The sequence below is a fragment of the Fundulus heteroclitus genome, chromosome 4, assembly GCF_011125445.2.
Source record: "Fundulus heteroclitus isolate FHET01 chromosome 4, MU-UCD_Fhet_4.1, whole genome shotgun sequence".
Classification (NCBI taxonomy): Eukaryota; Metazoa; Chordata; class Actinopteri; order Cyprinodontiformes; family Fundulidae; genus Fundulus; species Fundulus heteroclitus.
The window spans coordinates 24,345,444-24,366,384 of NC_046364.1; the positions used below are offsets into that span (position 1 = coordinate 24,345,444).

Sequence of the window (20,941 nt, forward strand, 5' to 3'; positions counted from 1 at the left end):
CTGCCTAGTTTCGCCTAATGATAAATCCGCCACTGATAATGAAGTATCTGCGCTTTGACAACAAAGACACTAGTTTGGAATGTGTGAAAACGGACAAATTTGTTGCAAACACCTAAAAACAAAGACACCAATAAAATGTGTCTTTTACATTTAAGTCATCCCTTAGGGAGCAGTGGGCTGCCTTTTTGTGGTTAGAGTAGTGGCACCTGTGTCCTCCACTTGGCTACCACTGCCAAGTGAGCTGTATTCCCAATGCATATAACAAATATAATTCCCATTTATGTTGCTGCTCAACACAAAGTTTATGTTTGAAACTCACTTTTTGTTGTAGTGTTCAGGAACACACACTTGGGTTCTTGGGTTTTCTGTGAGACAAGATTACAAGTTAAAAATATGTTAGATATGATGGTGGTTTAATGTTATGAAACAAAATATTAAATCTATCCACTCAATTAAGTAATCACAGACAGTGTAGGGCTACAGAACTTATCATTTTATCAAGGAATTAGGGAAGTTAAAGGAATTACACTCGGGTTTGTAGATGAATATATGCTGATGTTGACTCGGTCTCGAAGGTTTGAAATGTTCTTGCCACTCACACTCAGGCCAACAAATCTGTGATCATATAATGTATCCCATTCCTTTGAAGCAACCTACAATACAAAACAGCAAATTAGTTGGTTTGACAGTTTGTCCAAGGCAACTAACTCATACTTATTCACCACTCTATAGGGAAAGTCAAGTCAAAGAGAACTCTATTGTTAGATTATCAATATAGTCAGAGATGACATTCCAAGAGTTATGATCCACAAGGTAAGGAAATAATTATTAAACTCAGTGTTTTTGTCAGTAACTTTTTTCCAGTAGAGTTATTGGCTCTATTTTGACTTTAGCTGTCAGCAATGCAACCCAAGCATTCCACACATAAAGAAATCAACACAAATTAGTCCATAAATTATGTTATCAGTGGGTTCCATCACATGAGGAGCTTCAAAGTTTCTCTTGAGAAAAACGTCCTTTGGGGAGTTGGCCTTCTTCACTCCTTGTCTCCTGAACTGAAACAGATCAGGAGACAAGGATTTGGTTTTTAAAAATTAACTGAATTTAAAAAAAAAAATAGAAATAAACATTGCAGACAGGTCTGTGCAAATTCTTAGTTATCTGGGTCATCGCAACAGCAACCAGGATTAAATCGGAAGCAGCCGGACTTTCGTATAGTTCTTTCTGAAAACCTTTTGACACCTATCCAGGAGTCAATTCTGGTGGCTAGCAGAGGTGGTGCACTGCTGTTTTTAAGGACATGGAGGTCCATCCTCCTAGGTGCATTCTCAGTCAGATGCAAGTCAGTGACCCACCCGTCACTGTACTGGGTCGTTAGAAGCTATTTCTTTGTGTGAGTGGAGTACTTGGTCACCTGTACAATCTTTTTGAAATGCGTTGGAGGAGCTGGAACTGAAATTGTGTTTGTCTTGTTTCTCCTCTATGGCAGAGGCAATGTTGTCAGCCTGGTAACTCAGAGTTTTGATAACAGAGAGTTTGTGCGCCAGTGCATGATGTGAATCAAAATGCATATATTGATCTGTGTGTGGGCTTCCCATAAACCTCAGTTTTGAGACTTCCCTCTTCCTCAATGTGTACGGCACAGTCCAGAAAAGGCAACATGTTGTTCTTGGCATCCTCTCTGGTAAACCTTATTTTGCTGTCCACTGAGTTGAGGTGGTTGGTAAATGCCTCAACTTATATGACCCAAGTGTCTTCCAAGTATCTAAACCAGTGAGTTGGTGGTGTTCCCTTATAAGAAGTAAGTCCACCTCCTTCATGGACAAATATTCCACAATGGGTGACACTGGGGAGACCATGGAACACCCATTTTTCTTTTTGTAAAATCTGTCTCTTTGCTTGAATTATGTGGCTGAGAGACAGGGGTCCAATAAGTCACAAATCAGGTTTGATGTGAAGTTGGTTGTCTTTTAGGGATTAATCATGTCCCAACTGAGTCCTGACAGTGTTCACTGCCTCTGATGTTGGAATGCAAGTGAAACAGAGGTGAAATCAAAAGAAACAATTGTCTCTCAGGTGTCGGACTTTGGAAATGAAGTCCATGGAGTTTGTATGTGTTGTGGAGTGTCTCCAACAAGCGGAGCAAAAATTTTTCCAAGATGTTTTGCAATGTTGTATGTGACTGAGTTGTGCTCCATAAACAGGTTACTGTGTGTCCTCAGTTGCAACCTTAGGAGGCCGTTTTTAAAGGCCGATAATGTTTTTTTTTTCTCTTTCTTTTTCTGCCTTTTTTCCTTCTCCTTTTTCTGAACTAAAGTTGCAACTAAATCTACAGCTTACGAGGCCTGTACCATATCAGAGATAAGTTTTGTTTCTCCAAACATTTTATGGAGTCTAACAAGATTCACTATAAATTCAAGATCTATCTGTGCTAGTAGACCTCGAGCCTCAGCACACAGTCTTGGGCTCTCTTTTAGGGGTCACATGAGGGAAGGCAGATGTTACTCCTCCACATCTGGGACAGCTTTGACTCTATCTACTAAAACTGGATTTAGACAGTGGCCACTACAATGTATGTAAAATACATATTTTGCTTCTTATATTCTTCAGTTTGATTCTTATTTTTTAATGAATTGTACATATGTGTCTCAATTGATTTTTAAATAATCTGCTCATCTTAATCTAATTTACAATATTTTTTTATTGTTACAAAAAATATATATATATATTTACTTCTGTCTATAATTCAATATACCGTATATTTCCATGTAGATTTTCTTATAATCATATAAGAATAATTTGTAAATAATTCTTCTTAATGTCTATTTTGTGTTCAGTTTTGACATTTGCAGACCAGTTATTACGACAAAACAATTTTATTACTTTGTAAAACTTACTGCTAAATACTATTGGTACCAAACCTCTGTTATAAACATATATGGATATATTTCTCTTACAGAAATAAATTAGCGTTGCATGGTTTAATAACTGAAAATTGTGCAAACTGACAACTACCTCATCAAGAGTACTTGTTTTTTTCTTTAAAGGATGCTGATATTGCTGCATAAAAAAAAAGCAAATAACAATGGCCGTGAATAAGGTCTGACATGAAGGGGCTGATGCTGCCGGCCACCTGTTGGAGTCATCATCAAAGGTTGTATTGACAGATGTTGCCAAAGGGTGTGCAGTTCTGTTGGTTGGTGCGGCTTAGAAGAACAGCGGCGTATGGAGCATAAGATTTCACCAGGATCCATGTGATAAAGACTTCTTCGAATGATATTTCTGGGAAATATATACAAAAATAACTTTTTTTAGTTGATAAGTTTTTTAGACAAGTTTTTTTAATGAAATTAAATTAATTTAGAAAGAAATTTATTTTATTTTGTCACAAAGTGCCATGTTTGCCTTTTGGTTCTTAAATTTGACTATTTTAATAGGGTTGGGTGTTAAACTTGTCAGATTTGTTTAATTGAGCTAAAGAAACATAAAAATGTTAAATGTTGGATTTACTTAATCCAGTTATCGCAACCATTCCAACTAAACAAGTTTTTTTTTCCCCCAGTGTCCTGTCTAGCAATGTGGCAATACGAATTGATGTTTTAAAGCCAAATAGAGCACGACAGATTTTTCTTTCACAAGTGGAGCAATCAGCTTTCGCCATAGTGCTCCGCTTGATTTATGCATGTAAATAGTTTTATTGTGATTCCTGCGGGGAGAATTTCAAATTATGTGGACACAATGGGAAAGTAGGAGAATAAAGGAAGAACAAGAAGAGAAAAAAAGAAAGAGAAGAGGTGAAAGAAAGAAGAGATAAAAGGGAAATAATGATAAAACGTCTTCCATCTGCTTCATCACCTGGAAAGAGAGATGTAAAAAGAACAACACAACCAACAGACATAGTGTAACAGATACAATAGAGTAACACCTTGATACCATTGCTAAATCATATGTATTATTATTTAAGCTGATATGTGTAATGTGATACCTGAGAAAAGAAAGTGAAAGAAATAAAATAAATAAATTAGGCCGATAATATATATAAAAGCCGATTATATAAATATAAAGGCCGATAATGTTAAAGCGGGCGACGAAGGCTGTAAATGCAGTTGATGAATGTGTCATTGTGGCTTGAAGATAATTTTTAAACCGCAAACAGCAATGGTGGAAAAGAATGAAAAGCTTTGAATAAAGTTGGATATATAATGATTTATGTCATAAAAGTACCCTTAAAAAGGTTTTAGGCAAGAAGTTATGTTAACCCAAAACATCTGCTCTGTGTTTTGACATTTCGTTTGATTTTAAAAATGCTTGGACATGCTGGGACCACAGCCCCAGGCTCGCCTCGTCGGCGTGCAGCTGACCTGTCTCTGTGGCCCGGACCGACCCGGTCCACTCAGCGATCACAAAGGTTTAGATCATTCTTCATAACTCAAACAAACTGTGCCGTTCATACACTGGCTCACTCAGGTATCTGCCAGACTGAAACGCCCTCGGATTGCAGTTTTGAGAGGGCAAAGCCAAAAAAACCCTCTCACTCATTTTCTAATGAGGCATATGCTGACTCTGTCACATCAATGCTGTTGCCAGCAACCTTTCAGACCCCTGCACAGGTCTGCCTGCAGTGTTGATTTCTTTTTTTTTTCTAAAAAATGAAAGTTTTTTCTAATATAATGTAATTCTACGAGGTGGCACTATCAATGTTAGAAAGAGAAAATTATTGTCTTCCTTGACCTCTCTGCTACAATTGAAAGAAATGTCTAAATGCAGTGAATTTGGCTGAAGTTACCAATACGGGGTATAATGACCAATTACTTATTTAGCCTGATTAAATAAAAGAAGAGAAACATTTATTAGGTTTCTGATTTATAGAATATTATAAAGAATTTTGTTGCTGCATCCAAAACTCCAACAAAGTTCTGTGACACATTAACTGTGAAAATAAAATCTTTTTATAACTTCATAAAACTATGTTAGTGTTGGACAGCATGGAGAGTGTAGTCAGTGACCTCTTTTGGTATCTGAATCGTGGAGAAGACAACTGTGTCATTCTTTTGAAGGTTCAGCTCTCTCGGCAGACGGACCTTCACCTTGAGGTTTGCCACACTGCTGTTTGTCCTTGCCTACATTGATGACAAAAACAGAAGGAGAAACACTGCATGACATTATATGTGATAATGTAATGCAGCCATGTTTGCCAACAAGGATATTTCATTTAAAATAAAAAAAGTTTATTTTAGTTTTAGTTTCAAATTTTTTCCTCATGTTAAAATAATCTACTTTGATACAAAGACTCCATGGAGACTATGGATGTGTGGACCGAACCCAAAAGGGATTTCCTCTAGTCATTTATGTTTTAAAGGCATACTATGCAAAATTTTTCAGTTAATTAATGTGTTCCATACCAGTTTGGATGATTAAATGAGTCATTTCAGGTCGAACAAAGGTTTTCTCGGCCGCCCTGGTGGTCTGTGGGGGAAATACCGTACTTGCAATTACAAGAGCCCTCGGCCCGCATCCACAGGCTCAGAAGTCTCGTGCAAGACCACGAGAGTCGATCTTGCTTTATGGCGAGAACAACCGCGCCTGGCTTGACGGAGAAACCAGAACAGCTGAGCATCTTTACGACAGTGCACTTTTACTTTCGCCCTCTGGGGGCAGCCTCGCTGGAAAATCAACCTTGGTTGCATAGTATACCTTTAATAGTAAACTGGAATACCTTTTTTGTGCTACTTTGCTACACTAACACATATGTCCATGTCATTTGTTTTTGACTGGACTGCAGAATCTTTACCTCAGTGTCATTGGCATTCATTTCCAGACCTTCAAAGTCATCAGTGACTTTATGTAGAAGGACGACAATGCTGTCATTTGACATCAAAGTTGTCTCATTCATCTCTGTTTCTTCTAGGATGTCCTCTAGAGTGTTGATGTTTCTTGAGGAAAAATAGGAGAAAATAAGGTAAGTTTTGCTTGTTAACACAGTGTTACAGAATATCTACATTTTCTGATAAGAATAAAAATATTTACTGAAAAATGTCATCAGCATCAGAGCTTCCCTCCTTCAAAAGTGAGGCAAGATGGTCAATGTGGCTTTGGGCATGTTCTCTTCCTGCGGGGTTGATTGCAGGATTTTTCATAGGTTTAATTACATTAGGATTAACAGGAGACAGATTAAAGGAAATAGATGGAGGACTAAGAAGCAGTAGTAGAAAGGGGTGTAACTTTCATACAAACCAGTTTCAATTAAGTTTGGACGTTCTTGTCATGGTTTAAGTTTTGCCTGGCCTCGTTTTCTGTTTTTCGGTTCATCGTCCTCTGCAACTAGTTTCATCTGTTGGACACTAATTAGTCAGGATTCTCATCACCTGTCAGGCTCCCTTCATAAGCTCACCTCAGTTTGTTCTTTGTGGCCGGTTCAAAAGTTCAAGTTCAATGGTTCAAGTTCAATGGTTCAATGGTGGGGTGTCGCAATCTGCGACACCCCACCATTTGTTTCCTCATTGTTGGGTCACTCTGGTCCTCCTGCGTTCCTGTTACTCCAGCGTTCCCCTGTGATCTGTGTTTTGCTCCTGCATCCTGTAAGTCTCTTTTGCCTCATTAAAGTCACAGTTTTCTCACGCTCTGCCTCTGCCTTGTTGTATGGGAGTTAGGGTAATTTTGACCTTTTTTCCCTGGCTCTCGCCGATGGGAGCAACAGGAAACCATCTGGAGTCGTTATTTACTAGGACTGTTCCAAGATATGTCAAGTAGTGGAACTAATCGCTCTGTTGTTGTACTTTTCGTGATAAACACTTCCCAGAATTTAAGCCCTGTTGCCAATTGACGTCAATAGCGTGTAGCGCACACACACCAATGGAGACACACAGACACTTGTGTTTAACGCACACACATTATGTTCCTTTAAAATGACGACCATTGTATTTGAATGTCAGAATTCGCTCCGGAAACCCGTTTGTACGTTTCTAGGCATAATAAAGACGAATTCTCGTTGTTAAGACAAAGGAACGCCATTTTCTCTGAGTCTTTCTTTCTTTTTAAAAGGTTAATAGTTAAGTAATTCTCCCACAAAATTGGTGACCCCGACGTGATAGGAAAAAAGGGAGTTTTTGCCTTCCCGGACAGACGGCTTGGGTTCCCCCGCACGGACCTGGCCCCTCCGCGCTGGGGTGGAGGAGAGAGGACAGAGGTGAGTGAAAATACATTTTTTACTGCTCTGTCTTCTGCTCTCTCTGCTTGTTAGCGATGAATCTGCCGCCTGTGTAATTTGAATTGGGAAGAGCGTTGTTTGTGATTGATTGACAGACGGGAGTGGTCGTTCCTTTGGCTTGACATCTATTTGGTATTTTTCTACGTAGAAAAATAAGTTGTCTTAAAAACATCAAAAGATTTGGAATGATATTGGCTTCCTCCACAGTTGGGCACACATGACAACTTAAAGAAGTGATTGGTTACTCCCAGCCGCTTTTATCGGATGTCCCGTCAAATATGACGTTAGAAGCGACGGCGTATAAGAAATGAATCGGACCAGTACGGGTCTTTGCTGAAGTTTTTCTAATATACATAACTTTTTAGAATCAAAGAGATCATTTCTGAAAGAATTGATCTTATAAATGTTCGGTTGGTCGGAGTCTTTAGGGCGCGGCCCTGTTAATGTAAGCGCTTGAAAAAAGAATAAGGCAGTTCTCGGATCATTCCATGCGTGGAACTCCGATGAAAATGTGGCCTTAACAGAGTTGACTGCAGTCTGTTTTTGGTTGAGTACTCCAGGTTTAGGCAAACGAGGTTAAAGCCTCCTATCAAATTTGAAGCAAAGAGGCCTTGCTGGTGCACGTGAAGTATAAATGTTTATTTTTAACTTTTTTTTTTTTTTTTTGCTCTGGGTCCCATAAAAAACCTGATTTAAATTCTCTGTGCGCACAGTTAAAATCCAGGAACATTGAACATTTGGACCATTAAGAAAACAAACAATAAGTTTCCCGGGAGAGTGAGAGAGTGAGAGTGAAAGGAAAACGTGAGAATGTGGGAATGATGAGAAGTTATGATTGAGAATGACTGATTGTGTTGTGGTGTGTCAGACGTCTATGTGTGAATATAAAAGAAGAGAGCTCTATTGTGTGACTAAAATGCATGGGTGGTTGCTTTGCTCTGTTTTTTTGTTTTTAATTCAAAGTTCCACTGTCCGAGGTAAAGTTGCCTAGGTTGGTAAGGTAAAGTGCTTGGAAACTTCTATTTTTTGTAAGAAATCTTGGTGGACCAAAGTGTATATTTATCTAAGCTGTTGTGTTGACAAGATGTGGGTGCAGATACTTTGTGCTTGAAGGTTGGATAATTGTGCAAGAGATTTTTCGGGTGCGAAAACTATTGGCAATAAGATCTGCAAACTTCTTTGGTTTCTCCTTTTGCCTGTCAGTGGAGAGAGAAAAACAGCAGGCTGAGTTATTTTTAGCCATCAGTGACCAGTGACCGGTGCCAAATTCCTCAGCCCCCACCGAAGGAAAATCTTACACACACTAAGTTCGCACACACAGCTCAGCAGGCAGAGCAGAGCAGGAAACACACATACAGCTCTACGCAGGCAGGAGAACCGCACACACATAGCTGCACTGCTCACCCCTCCCTCACGGAAAGCACACACACATTTGAGAAAAGGCAGTTCAGACTGCAGAGTTTTTCTTTTTTCTGCGAAGAGAAGTTAACCCCGTAGAACCTGTTAGTACTAGTTTTTCTTAACTTAGCCTAACGAAACTAATACAGAATAAAAGGGCAAACATTCCAATTGTTGTCATAGGATTAAAGAACCCCGAAATTGCGTCAAAAATTCAAAAGATTTCAAAGAAATGGAGCAAACGGACGGAACGTTTAACTTCCCCGTGGCCAGAACAGGGAAGCTTTGATACAGCTCTTTGTGAGCAAATGGAGGTCAGAATTCTGGACTACAAAGCGAACAGCAATACAAAGAAAAGAAAAGATAAACGTGACCTCGAGCTGAAGATTTTAAACCTTTTTAAAATGGAAGGAGAGGCTTATAGACGAGCTTTAAAGCAAAAATATATGGAAATGAAACAGCAATCAGTAAATGATAAGGCGGGAAAAACTGCTGGAATTTACCCGACACTTTCCGGGACTGTCAATTTAATGGGAGATTTCCATTACAAGAACAAAGATTCTCTGATTTTAGATGAGATGAGAGAAGGAGATAAAACTGGAGAGGAGTCTACATCACATAAAGAGATTATGACTAAAGCCTCACACATCAGTGTTACAGATGCAGGAGGGTCACCTCACCAAAAAGATCCCGCCCTAGCAAACATGTATTCGTCTGTGCATAAGTCAGGATCTCCAGCTGTCTCAGTTGCAACCCATAAGAATAATGAGGGCCCAATAAACTCAGATTCCCCTGTATATGCAGACAATTTAGCACCAACGCACTGCAGCACAACAAAAAAGTTAATATCTGATGAGGTCAGAAGGTCGTTGACCTTGAAACCGATGGGTGGGATAGACTGTTATGCTGACTATGCTGGCAAGCAAAAGGGTGATTCATTTTGGATAAACCTAGATCACGAAGGGATAGATCTGAAAAGAGAAATTGACCGCACGATAATTGAACAATTGGAACACGAAATTGAGGAAGAATCCATAAGACAAAATATTGTGCCAGGAAATCCTAGTGAGCTCTCAGTGGAAAACCAACTAATAGCAGAATAACAGGCATTACAAAATCCTGGAGCAGGAGCACAAGCCACTACTAGAAGGAGAAGTGATTTTAATTTAAGGTACTAAAGTACACGCCAGAGACACTGTGAAGCCAGACAGTGCAAAGATAGACACTGTGAAGCCAGACATTGGGAAAAAGTGTGAACAGACGATTTGCAGCAATGAGACTAGTATTAATGACATTTCACCTGTGGATGTTGGCAGAAGTGGTGAACCTAACGACAGCGAGGCCGGAGATGAACTCTCACAGCCTGCAGCCAGAGCCACAGCATCAGCTAACGACAGCTTAACCACGAGAGAAAGCAACGAGTAATGTGGGTCGAGACAGTCGACGTCCAACCATGAACTGTGGGACTTCGGTCTATAAAGGGAAATCCACCTTTGTAGAACAAGATAAGTACAACACAACGTTAATGGGTTTGAACAAGTACACACCAGTGTTTTTGCCAGCTGAACTAAAGTTAACGACTCATCTAGGTCTTAGAGAACAATTAAGAGTAAAAACAAAAAGAATGCGTAAGAAAAGAAAGACCCATGCTGAATTCAAATGGAAAGCAACGGTAACCGATACAGAATTTCATACAGAATTAGATACAGAATTTGAGGTAAATGTCTATTACAATACCAGGAAATTATGCGGAAAAAGTGTTAAACAGGAATATAAAGTGTATGGGGCAGACCAGTGTTCAATCCTTTTATACATTAAGGACGATGGTTTTGGCGTAGAAGTAAGAATAGAGTCCCATTGGGATCCTGAGGACAATTACAAATATGACTTAACAGTAAAGAATCCAGGTAATGGTAAAGGAGGTACACGAAATGGTGATTTAGAGCGAATAGGAGACAAGGAGATGATTGCTACAGTTCAAATTGTTAATGATCAAATTAGGATTCATGTTGAACCAGACAGTGATAAATATGATTTGGTTGAAAGAAACGTGATTATCTCTAGATTGTTGCAAAAGGGTGACAGACGAAGGATGTGTAATTCGCATGCTAATGTGAGCCATCAATTATCTAGTATAAATCAAGAAAACATTAATTGTAAAATGACTGTTAAGATTACAAATTGTGGATGGATTATTGAAGCAGATGTTATAGCCTTCCGTATTGACAAAACATACGAGTTGAAATTTGAAGACATCACTTCAAGTGGAAAAGTTGATTCATCTATATTATGGAACTTACCGAAAAAAGAGGCTTTACCAAAAGAAATCATTTGTTTCCCCCCAACAACTATGGCTACTAGAACTACTGTAGGAGTGAAGAAAATTACTGTCCCTAGTGGACATGTGACTTTACCTACTTCAGTCACCACATCAGGACCAAATAGACCGACAACCTTAACAGTTAAGACATTAACAGTTACATCAGCATCTACAATCTTAACTAGCACAATACAAAGTTCAAACAATAACGATAAAACTACAAAGGTATATACAAATAAAAAGGAAGTGCTTGGAAGAGGTTGATAACAATTTAGAAAATGCAAAACCTACGGTGCCTCGACCTGAAAATAGCATAACCGAACCTCCAACAACCGCCACGACTAAAGCAAATCCACGGACAATAGTTTCAACTGCAGTAGAACCCAAAACAGCAGTAGTTTCAAGTACAGTTAAATCCACAAAGGAAGTTTTAAAAAGTACTAAACCTTCATTAACAAGATTAATTACAACAGTACCTTCTCCGGTTGAGGTAACGTCAAACCAGGACAACAACCTAATATTAGAATTCACAGAACCGGATCCAAAACAGTATGGATGCTCTGAAAAAGAAGGATGTGAGGATTTCGCTGAAGGTTTAGATCAATTTTATGAAAAACGCAATCCAAAAGTAGCTATACCAAGAGCAATAAATAAACTACAGGATATTAAATGGTACGGAATCAGACCAAGGGGAGATCCTTTATGGCAAAGAGCCTTACATAATACATGGTATACAACATCATGGTATACTGTCAGGGAGTTAACTAAAAATGATTGCTTAGTCTGTACTGTTGCTCCGGGAGCAGTACCTATGGTTATTCCAGAAAAATACACGTCAAAAGAATGTGCAGTAGTGCAGCGTAAAAAATGTAGCAATGGTGAGTTCACTTCAAGAGAAGACGCAGTGTCATTCTTTAAATTACCTATGTGTGGTTTGAGTTGTAGACTCTTATATGGTTCAAGAAACTCTCATCAATACTTAGAAAAATGGAAAGGGTATAAATTAGAATCATTGTGTGCAGAATTTAACATTAGTACTACAGATAATGTTCCACCTACTGATTATGACATAGATTATGATGCAGACTACGAATGTTTCGTTAGTGGAGGTTTTGAGGACAATGAAGGAATTAATGTAGGAAACACCACTGTGAAATGTAATGTAACCTGGGTGTTATCTTGGTTTAAGCATGCAAATGTAACACCAGTGTTTGCTACAAAGCCCGTTTGGTTTGAAAACCCAGAATTTGTAGAAGAGGACTGTAAAAATATAACTATGACTTTTCCCAAACTTTTCTTTTTAGGAGATCAAACGTATCCAGTGGCAGACAGTTACTGGATGTGTGGCGATGACATGCTAATGAACACTTTACTACTGAAGTGGATAGGACTTTGTGCATTAGTACGAATGAAAGTACCGATAACCTTAGTGTATGAAGGGGTAAAAGAATTAGTTCAAATTGAAACAGGTAAAACTAGGTCCCGTCGGAGTCTAGGAGATTACGGATTAAATGAAAAAGTTTATTTAAATCTTATTGGTCAACCAAGAGGAATTCCAGATGAATTTAAAGCACAACATCAAGTTAAAGCAGGTTTTGAGTCTATTTTGCCTCAGATTACTATTAATAAAAATGTTGAATGGATAAATTACATTTATTATAATCAGCAGAGGATGATAAATTTCACGGTGGAAGGATTTATGGCACTAGGAGACCAATTACATGAAACAAGTAGAATGGCAATACAAAACAGGCAAGCTTTAGATTGGCTTCTAGCAAGCAAGGGAGGTGTATGTCACATGTTTGGCAATGAGTGCTGTACATATATTCCCATGAACACAGCTCCTAAAGGTTCGTTTAGGGTAGTAATGGCTAAACTTATGAAACTTAGAGAAGAAGTAAAAGAGAATGCTGGAAGAAACAACTGGTCGTGGAAAAGTCTGGAAGAAATTTTAGGAGAATGGGGAGCAATGGCTGCAAAAACAGGAATAATTTTGGTGATAACGCTGATTGTATTCTTTCTAATTGTGTGTTGTGTTGTGCCTGTTTTGAAAAGGTGGATTGTGGGGACAATGTATAGATGGATGACATCAGGCAGCAGCCATCCGAAGGGCTGATCCCCGGCCGCCTGGACACGTCCATGGACTCATGCGTGTGCTACAGACTCATGCCACATGGAAAGGAGCCCCGTGATCGGGATGAACTCTTTTTGTTTTGCTACGTGTCCAGGAACTCATTCAAGCCAAGCACACAAACTGAAGATGACTAACCCTATTAACCTTGTTTAAGTTACTCAATAAATAAATAAACAAAATACAATACAATGAAGCTTTGATAGATAAGGTAGCACAGGCGGCCGGTTAGTTTAGTTTATACTATCATAACATTAGATTCTAACATCCATTTCGTTTTTAATCCTGCGTATCAATATTATTAGCAAGATAATTTACATATGTTGTTTGATTGTTTGTATTATGATGTTTTGTTATTGTATCATGCTTATGTACTCTTCTTATATGACAAGTGCTGGATGTCATTGCGAGTAGCATGGCTGACTTCCAATTGATGCCGTCGGTCAGGTGACCGATGATAACGGCGGATGCTCAGAGGTATAAGAGGTCCATGAAAGACTTTTTCCCCGAGAATGACACATAAATAAGTGATAATTATCGGGGTTTTTTCACTTTCATATCTAATTGGAAAGATGTTATTGCAAAAGCAATGACTGTTTTGCATACGTGCACACTCTCTCTGACTCTCTCTCTGTCTCTCTGTCTCTCTCTGACTCTCTCTCTGTCTCTCTGTCTCTCTGTCTCTCTCTGACTCTCTCTCTGTCTCTCTGTCTCTCTCTCTATTATTGGAAATATGTTATTGATTGTAATCTGCACTTATTACATGACATTTTATATCAGCACTTGTGTAGACACCATGATTACATTAGTATGTTATCCATTGGTTGTGTAAGAAATTAGACTTTTTTTACATGTTTGTTATTATCACAGCTAGACTTTATCAGTGTGGAGTCAGATTTTCAATGAAGAGGTCTTCTAGATATGTCACGCTGTAACGTGCCAAGGGAGGATTTATGGGAGTTAGGGTAATTTTGACCTTTTTTCCCTGGCTCTCGCCGATGGGAGCAACAGGAAACCATCTGGAGTCGTTATTTACTAGGACTGTTCCAAGATATGTCAAGTAGTGGAACTAATCGCTCTGTTGTTGTACTTTTCGTGATAAACACTTCCCAGAATTTAAGCCCTGTTGCCAATTGACGTCAATAGCGTGTAGCGCACACACACCAATGGAGACACACAGACACTTGTGTTTAACGCACACACATTATGTTCCTTTAAAATGACGACCATTGTATTTGAATGTCAGAATTCGCTCCGGAAACCCGTTTGTACGTTTCTAGGCATAATAAAGACGAATTCTCGTTGTTAAGACAAAGGAACGCCATTTTCTCTGAGTCTTTCTTTCTTTTTAAAAGGTTAATAGTTAAGTAATTCTCCCACAGTTGCCACCTAAGTCCTCGCACTACCAAGCATATCATGACAGAAATGACACTACCTAGAGAGGACCAGGCAGCTTGGTGGGAGATTTTGGCCATGTTGGAAAGCCTCAGGAGGAGTTTTGAGGAGGCAATTAGGGCGATCGGGGCAGTCGCCCCGCACCCTTCCTGCTTCACCCAGGCTGTTTGCCGCTCTCTGACAGCAGTTACTCCGGCTCCAGCCGACGCGGAAGCACCGCACGCCATGGCCCAAGGCTGCGTGGGTGCAGAGAGACCGCCGTCGCCGGCCGATGAAGAGCCTGCCTCACCCGCCTCCAGTGCACTCAAGCTGCTGGCTGTGGCGCCTCCCGGCACGCTGAAGCCTTCGGCCGCGGCGCCTCCCTACGCACTCAATCCGTCTCCCTCGCCTCCCCGCGCCGCCTCCCCGCGCCGCCTCCCTGCGCACCCCAGTCATTGGCTGAGCACCTTCTTGGTCTCAGGCTGCCTGTTCGAGCGCTCCAAAGCACCTCCCGTCTCTCTACTCCGCCTGACAGCACCCAGCTGGCTCTCTCCCATGCCGGATGCCTAGAGCTCCGCTGCTGCTTCCCCGGACGCCGAGAGCTCCTGGGGTTCTCAAGTGTTCCCAAGTCACAAGAGTTCTCGAGTGTTCTCAAGTCATAAGAGTTCTCCAGTGCTCTCCAGTGTGCCTCAGACGGTGCCCTTAGGTCCAGCCGTCGGCCTTCAAGTTCCGCCGGATGGCTGAGCTGCTGCTTTGGAGCCGGGGTCGCCCACTGTGACGCCCGCCTCTGGCTCTCAACCCAACTGAACTCTTTGTGTGGACTTTTGCCCTTCTTCTGCCCCCCTCTGCCCACCCTGGCTAGGTTGTTTTTTTCTTTTTTGGACGTTGGTGGGCGCCTGAAATCCGCCCTTAAGGGGGGGGGGTAGTAATGTCAGGGTCCTCTGAGCTGTGGACTTGTTCCTGTTAATTGGTCTCACCTGTGTTCCCTTGATTAGCACCTGTATTTAAGTTCCTCTGTTGGTTTCCCCGTTATTGGGTCATTCTGGTCCTCCTGCGTTTCTGTTACTCCAGCGTTCCCCTGCGATCTGTGTTTTGCTCCTGTGTTCACTCCTGCATCCTGTAAGTCTCTTTTGCCTCATCAAAATCACGATTTTCTCACGCTCTGCCTCCGCCTTGTTGCTGCCTAGGTCCTCGCACCACCAAGCATATCATGACATTTTTAATGTTTGCTTTTAGTTTCTATTTTTACGTGTTCTATTTTGTTTCTACATTTTATTCCTACTTGCTTTTATTCTGTTTCCCCCCTGTATTTTAATCATGTGAAGCACTTTGCATTGTCTCTGTACTCAAATGTGCTATACAAATAAATTTGCCTTGCCTTGCCTTTGTATCTCTCTTCATCTCTCCTTACCTCTCTCCTTTCATCTCTCTCCATCTACTCCTCTTCCGTATGTCTGACTTTGTAAACTGCACAGTCACACATCCCAGGACAAGGTTTGTCACCCACCTATCAGCATTTCAAACTAATTTTCTCCACCCAGAGATGCACTTGCTACGAAGCTGACTACTAATTTACGGCTTCACATTCTCTTAATACTGTGATGACAAAAGCAAAGCTTTAGTCTGTTTGCAGAAACCTGACTGCAGCTAAAAGATAATGTTTGTATAAATGAGTCAACTCCAATCTTAGCTTTTAAGATTCTTTGAAACACTGAGCATAGAGTGAGACATTTCAAAAAATGTCCAATGAGATTTAACAACTAGTCCTTGGCCAATTAATGCTTACAATTCTCTTTAATATGCTTGTATTTGTTGATTTGTTTCTCCTTAGTAAATGGAATAAAGCACAAGCTTTAAAGCTTACCCAATAAATTTACTCCCAGTTGAGAACAATTAGAAATAAAATTGTATGATACTTTACGTGGTAATTACCTGTTTGAAGAGGGTGGGCTTGCAGGCAGGCACATAGTTTGGCAGGCAGGTCGATATGTAGAAAGTCACACAGTTTGATACGCAGCCAGGCACACTGGCAGTCAGGCAGGTCTTTACGCACGCAGTCAAGCAGTTTGGCACACTGGCTGTCAGGCATACTTCCTCTTGGCTCTGTAATGCACTTTTTAGTATCATAGGAATGCAATGCCCTCCTTTCACAAATGTTTCTATGGAAAACCGGGAAGGTCAGCCACCAAAGGACCAAACACCTCATCCTATAAAACAGACAAATAGTAACATAGTTACAAAGGTGTGTACTTTCATAATGTAACTAAACTGACTTTTAAAAAAGCCTTTAAAAGACCAAAATGTTCTCCAAATCACCCAGATAGTGACATCATGTCCTCTATAGAGGCCTTGTTTTGGTGATTCCTCAGATGTCTTGTCAGATTCAGGTCTGGAATCTGGGTTGGGCATTGCCCACCTTATCTCTTTTGGAAACCATTAATTTCTTGAGTGTAATATATGCATGGTGCTACGGTGAAGCTAAGAAATTAAAACCCTCCAGATACCCGAATGTCTGGTGTCAAAGCTGATTGGTATTTGGAACAAAAAGCGTGGGACTCTGTTCGGCATTTTTTGCTGCTTTTTCCATTTTTGTTCTGTTAAAACGGGTCCGTCCTTTCCACTGATGCCACATTTGCTTAAAATGGGAAGTTCTTGGCAAAGTTAACAACTTGAGGCAATCAGCCACTCACTACTGTCACACACTTGCTCAGGAGGAGGGACTGTTGAATAGTTGGAGAAATAAAACTGGCTGAGCTTCTTCAGCTAAATAGATAAGAGCCGATCATCTGACATCATCCTATAACATAGAAATTACTCTTGGATCAATGTGTGCGTCTGTGCTTTTTGTTTCTCTGCTCTGTCTTCTCTAAACCCCAGACGATCGAGGCAGATGATGGTTCACACTGAGCATGGTTCTGCTGGAGGTTTTTCCTTCCTGTTTATCAAACCTAAAACTGCCAGAAGTAGAAATAATTCTGGGAGCAACCGTACACCTTACTAAAACAGATATAGTTGATCCTACTGTCGTGAAAAAACTCAGAACAACCAAATAAGTATTTAATTTCAAAAGAAATTTGTTCACGTGGTGATGACTAACCTCATCTGTAGTTATCTCTGTAAAAGACAGTGGTTTAACTGCTCTTGAACAGCAAAAAGGACCTTGTTTTACTCATTAATCAAAAGATTTTTCTACCAAAAATGTTAGAACACACAACCCTCTAGTCACTACTGTAACTCTTTTTGGTTCAAATAACCAGTAAGACACTTCTTGTAGCCATGTTTGCCTGTACAGCCTGGTTCAGGTCACCTCACAGCTTCTCAAAGGGTTTAATATGTGGCGTGTCGGTTGAAGTTCCCCTGCAGCTCACCGTACATCGACAAAAGGAAACCAGTTAAAACCCCTGATTACTCACCAGAAAAGTAATATTCATTTTAAGTTGTTAATGTCATTGTTTGCAAAACTGAAATAATCGTAATGAGTATCAGAGCATCATCTTAGAAGATTAAATTGTGTCCCACAAAAAACAGAACTCTGGTTTGACACTCACTCAAATGTAATTATCATTATTGCATAGATACAATGAAATAAGATAACTACAGCTAGTACTGCTCTCATTCAGACAGATTACACCATATAGCTACATATAATTTATGCACACTTTATGAAAAAAGTACAGTTTGAATCTTATAGTATTAGTACAGTTCCCTAAATTAAACGGGTTTAACATAAAGAGAAGCGGAACTTACCTCTGAATGTTGGTAAATGTGTATTTACTTGATCCAATGACAGAGCAATTTGTACGCAGGTGCTGTTCAATGGCTGAGCAGGAAATTATTTCAAAAGAAAGGGATGTAAATAAGTCTGCATGATGTAAATAAACATTCAGTGAAACAAAGTCATCAGTGTCTATTCGGCTTTGTTTTTCATCAGATAAAACTTTAGATAGTGTATTCAGCCTTGGGGTACCTGTCTGACAGCAGTGGGTTTTAAGCTGTTGCATTAAAACAATCGTTGGTTTTATTTTTAACTAAAACAATCCAAAACACTGGGATGATTTGAGATCCTGAGTTCACCTACTTTGGCTGATCACGAAAGAAATGGAATACCGAGTACTGAACTGCTACCAGGGAACAACACATAGCCACTCCTAGTTTAAATATATAAATAATGACCATGTTAAAAAGCCAAAGAAGTGGAACAAATCTTTTACTTAAAGCAGCAAGTCAGTGGATAACATCAGGTTTGCATTGGAGGACACCAGAGACAACAATATACCCTTCTCTAGTGTCTGGAGCACAACGAGAGATACCGAAGACTCATACAGTTTGATCACTGAAGACACGTGGTTCAAGAGATGAGTGATGCTTAACAGCCATCACTGTTAAGCATGAAAACCCAACATGAAACAGCAGAGCTGGCCTCAGGTCCTACGGCGTTTCACAGAAGACAACACCCCAAGCAGAATATCAGATGGAGCCCTCAGTCAGTGACACATCTGACCTTAATGGCTTCAATTCTGAGATCAACACTCTTCTAAAAATAGAATTTTACCTTTACTTTTGATGCAACTTGTAGCAGACATATGATCAAATTACACAACTGTCAGTATTAGCACATTTCACTAAATTACACAGGTTTACCACGAAGACAACCATAACCTACCTCTCAATATTGGAGAGTCTTTATTTACTTGAAAGTAAATGGAACACACCCGCTCTGACAGGAGGAAATACAATTTGTGTCAAACAAAGGTGGGATTTAGTGGTTGTTAGGGAAATGAATTTAAAATGCTTGTAAAACAGCTTTAATGAGAAAAAGGAGAAGTATTCAGAGAGTCAATCCATCAGTGTCTATTCTGCTCTGTTTTCTGTGGCTAAATCTTCAGCTAGTGTATTCAACACTGGAGACTATAGTTTGTGGACACAAATGGGGAAACAAATGTTTTATATATTTTTGTTTATTGTTGATTAAGAACAATAACTAAGATTTCAAGACCCTGTAGTGAAATTCCAGCATTTCCAGCAGTCAACAGCAGAGGGCAGTGCTACATAAGAAACATGACTGTCCGGCAGGAACCCTGAACCTCCATCTTTGGGTTTTCCTGAGAAAATCAAGTCTAGTGATGACCAGTGTTGGGCACGTTATTTGAAAAAGTAATTAGTTATAGTTACTAGTTAATTCTCCCAAAAAGTAACTGAGTTACTAACTGAGTTACTCCACTATAAAAGTAACTAGTTACCAGTAAAAGTAACTATTGCGTTACTTTTTCATTTCTGGCTTTTTTATTTAGTTCTTTACATTTTTTTTGCTGCCGTGTCCATTCAATGCACCCCCCCACACACACACACACACACACACATACTCCCCCTTTTGTGTTGAACAGTGAAGTGTGGTGAAAGCAGCTTTAATTCTCCATCACATAACTTTCATATCGTGCATGCATTGACTTTTTCAACAATTTTCTCTTGCGGTTTTCAGCAGCAACAGCATTGTTTCTTATGGTTTAATATTGTCCATATGCCTTCTTTAAATATTTCTAATTCTACTCGCAGGACATGCGGAATTCCAAACTTATTTCCTGTCATTGCCATGGTGAATCACGTTATTAGCATTCCAGTGATCTGGACTTTTTTCATGCTCACGTTCAAAGGTCGGTTGGGCGCCGTGTTTAGTTACCTGACTAATATCATCTGTTCTGAAAACGGACATGCTGAGAATGACAAAGGGAGGAAGAGCTGCTCAGAGTTGCAGCTTTCCACTCAGTGTAGATCAGCCGTTTTTTCTGAAACGACGCTCAGAACAAAGACGCACAGCGCAACCATAAAGGCGTCTGTCCAACCCATCAATCAGCGGTGCGCTCCGATCAGCACCTGGCGCTCACTGAGCCGGGCCGTGGTACACCATTACACCAGAGTTGCAAAATGGTTTAAAAAACTTGGATTATTATTATTTGTTTACAGTTCAGCTTGGATTTTAATTATTGCGCAGCATATCTTTGCTGTGCGCGCTGAATCCAGATGCTGTGCGCGAATGCACACGCGCGCCGTTTAGAAGGAACATAAACAGTTTGCCGTGTCAGTCAGTTCGAAACAGTTCCTGTATCGGTCACGTAGCGCATAGGCGCATCGACACAGGTTTTGCTCTACGAGCTCGACTCATGCGCCGACGCATCGGTGTTGCCGGACCCATGTTCTTGTCCTTTTCGCTGTTTAACTTAAAATAATGTGCGTACCTCCAAGAATCAAACGCTGTCTTCTCGGCCATCTTGCCGGGGTACAAACACAAGTAGCTTACACACACAGGTGCGCGCGCGCACACACACACACACACACACACACACACACACACACACACATGGAGCTCATATCTTCATCAGGGACCATCAGCAACCCGTTCAAATGGTGCATTTACAGAACAGCAGTAGCATCAGCCAGAGTGAGTGTATGGCAGCGACCGTCCGTTCCGTGCGTTATCTGCAGATTTAGTGGATGATCACGCACGGGTCCTTAA

At 40.3% G+C, this 20,941-nt stretch overlaps 1 long non-coding RNA gene across 1 annotated transcript; it reads right to left on the bottom strand.

Annotated features, from left to right (window-relative positions):
* Positions 1–350: 350 nt before the first annotated feature.
* LOC118562948 lies at positions 351–5,882 on the bottom strand. Its single transcript, XR_004930908.1, has 4 exons — positions 5,792–5,882; positions 5,007–5,120; positions 528–653; positions 351–365 (listed from the first exon to the last, which is right to left on the bottom strand). It is a non-coding gene; the product is annotated as an uncharacterized LOC118562948 (long non-coding RNA).
* Between the last annotated feature and the right edge of the window lie 15,059 nt (positions 5,883–20,941).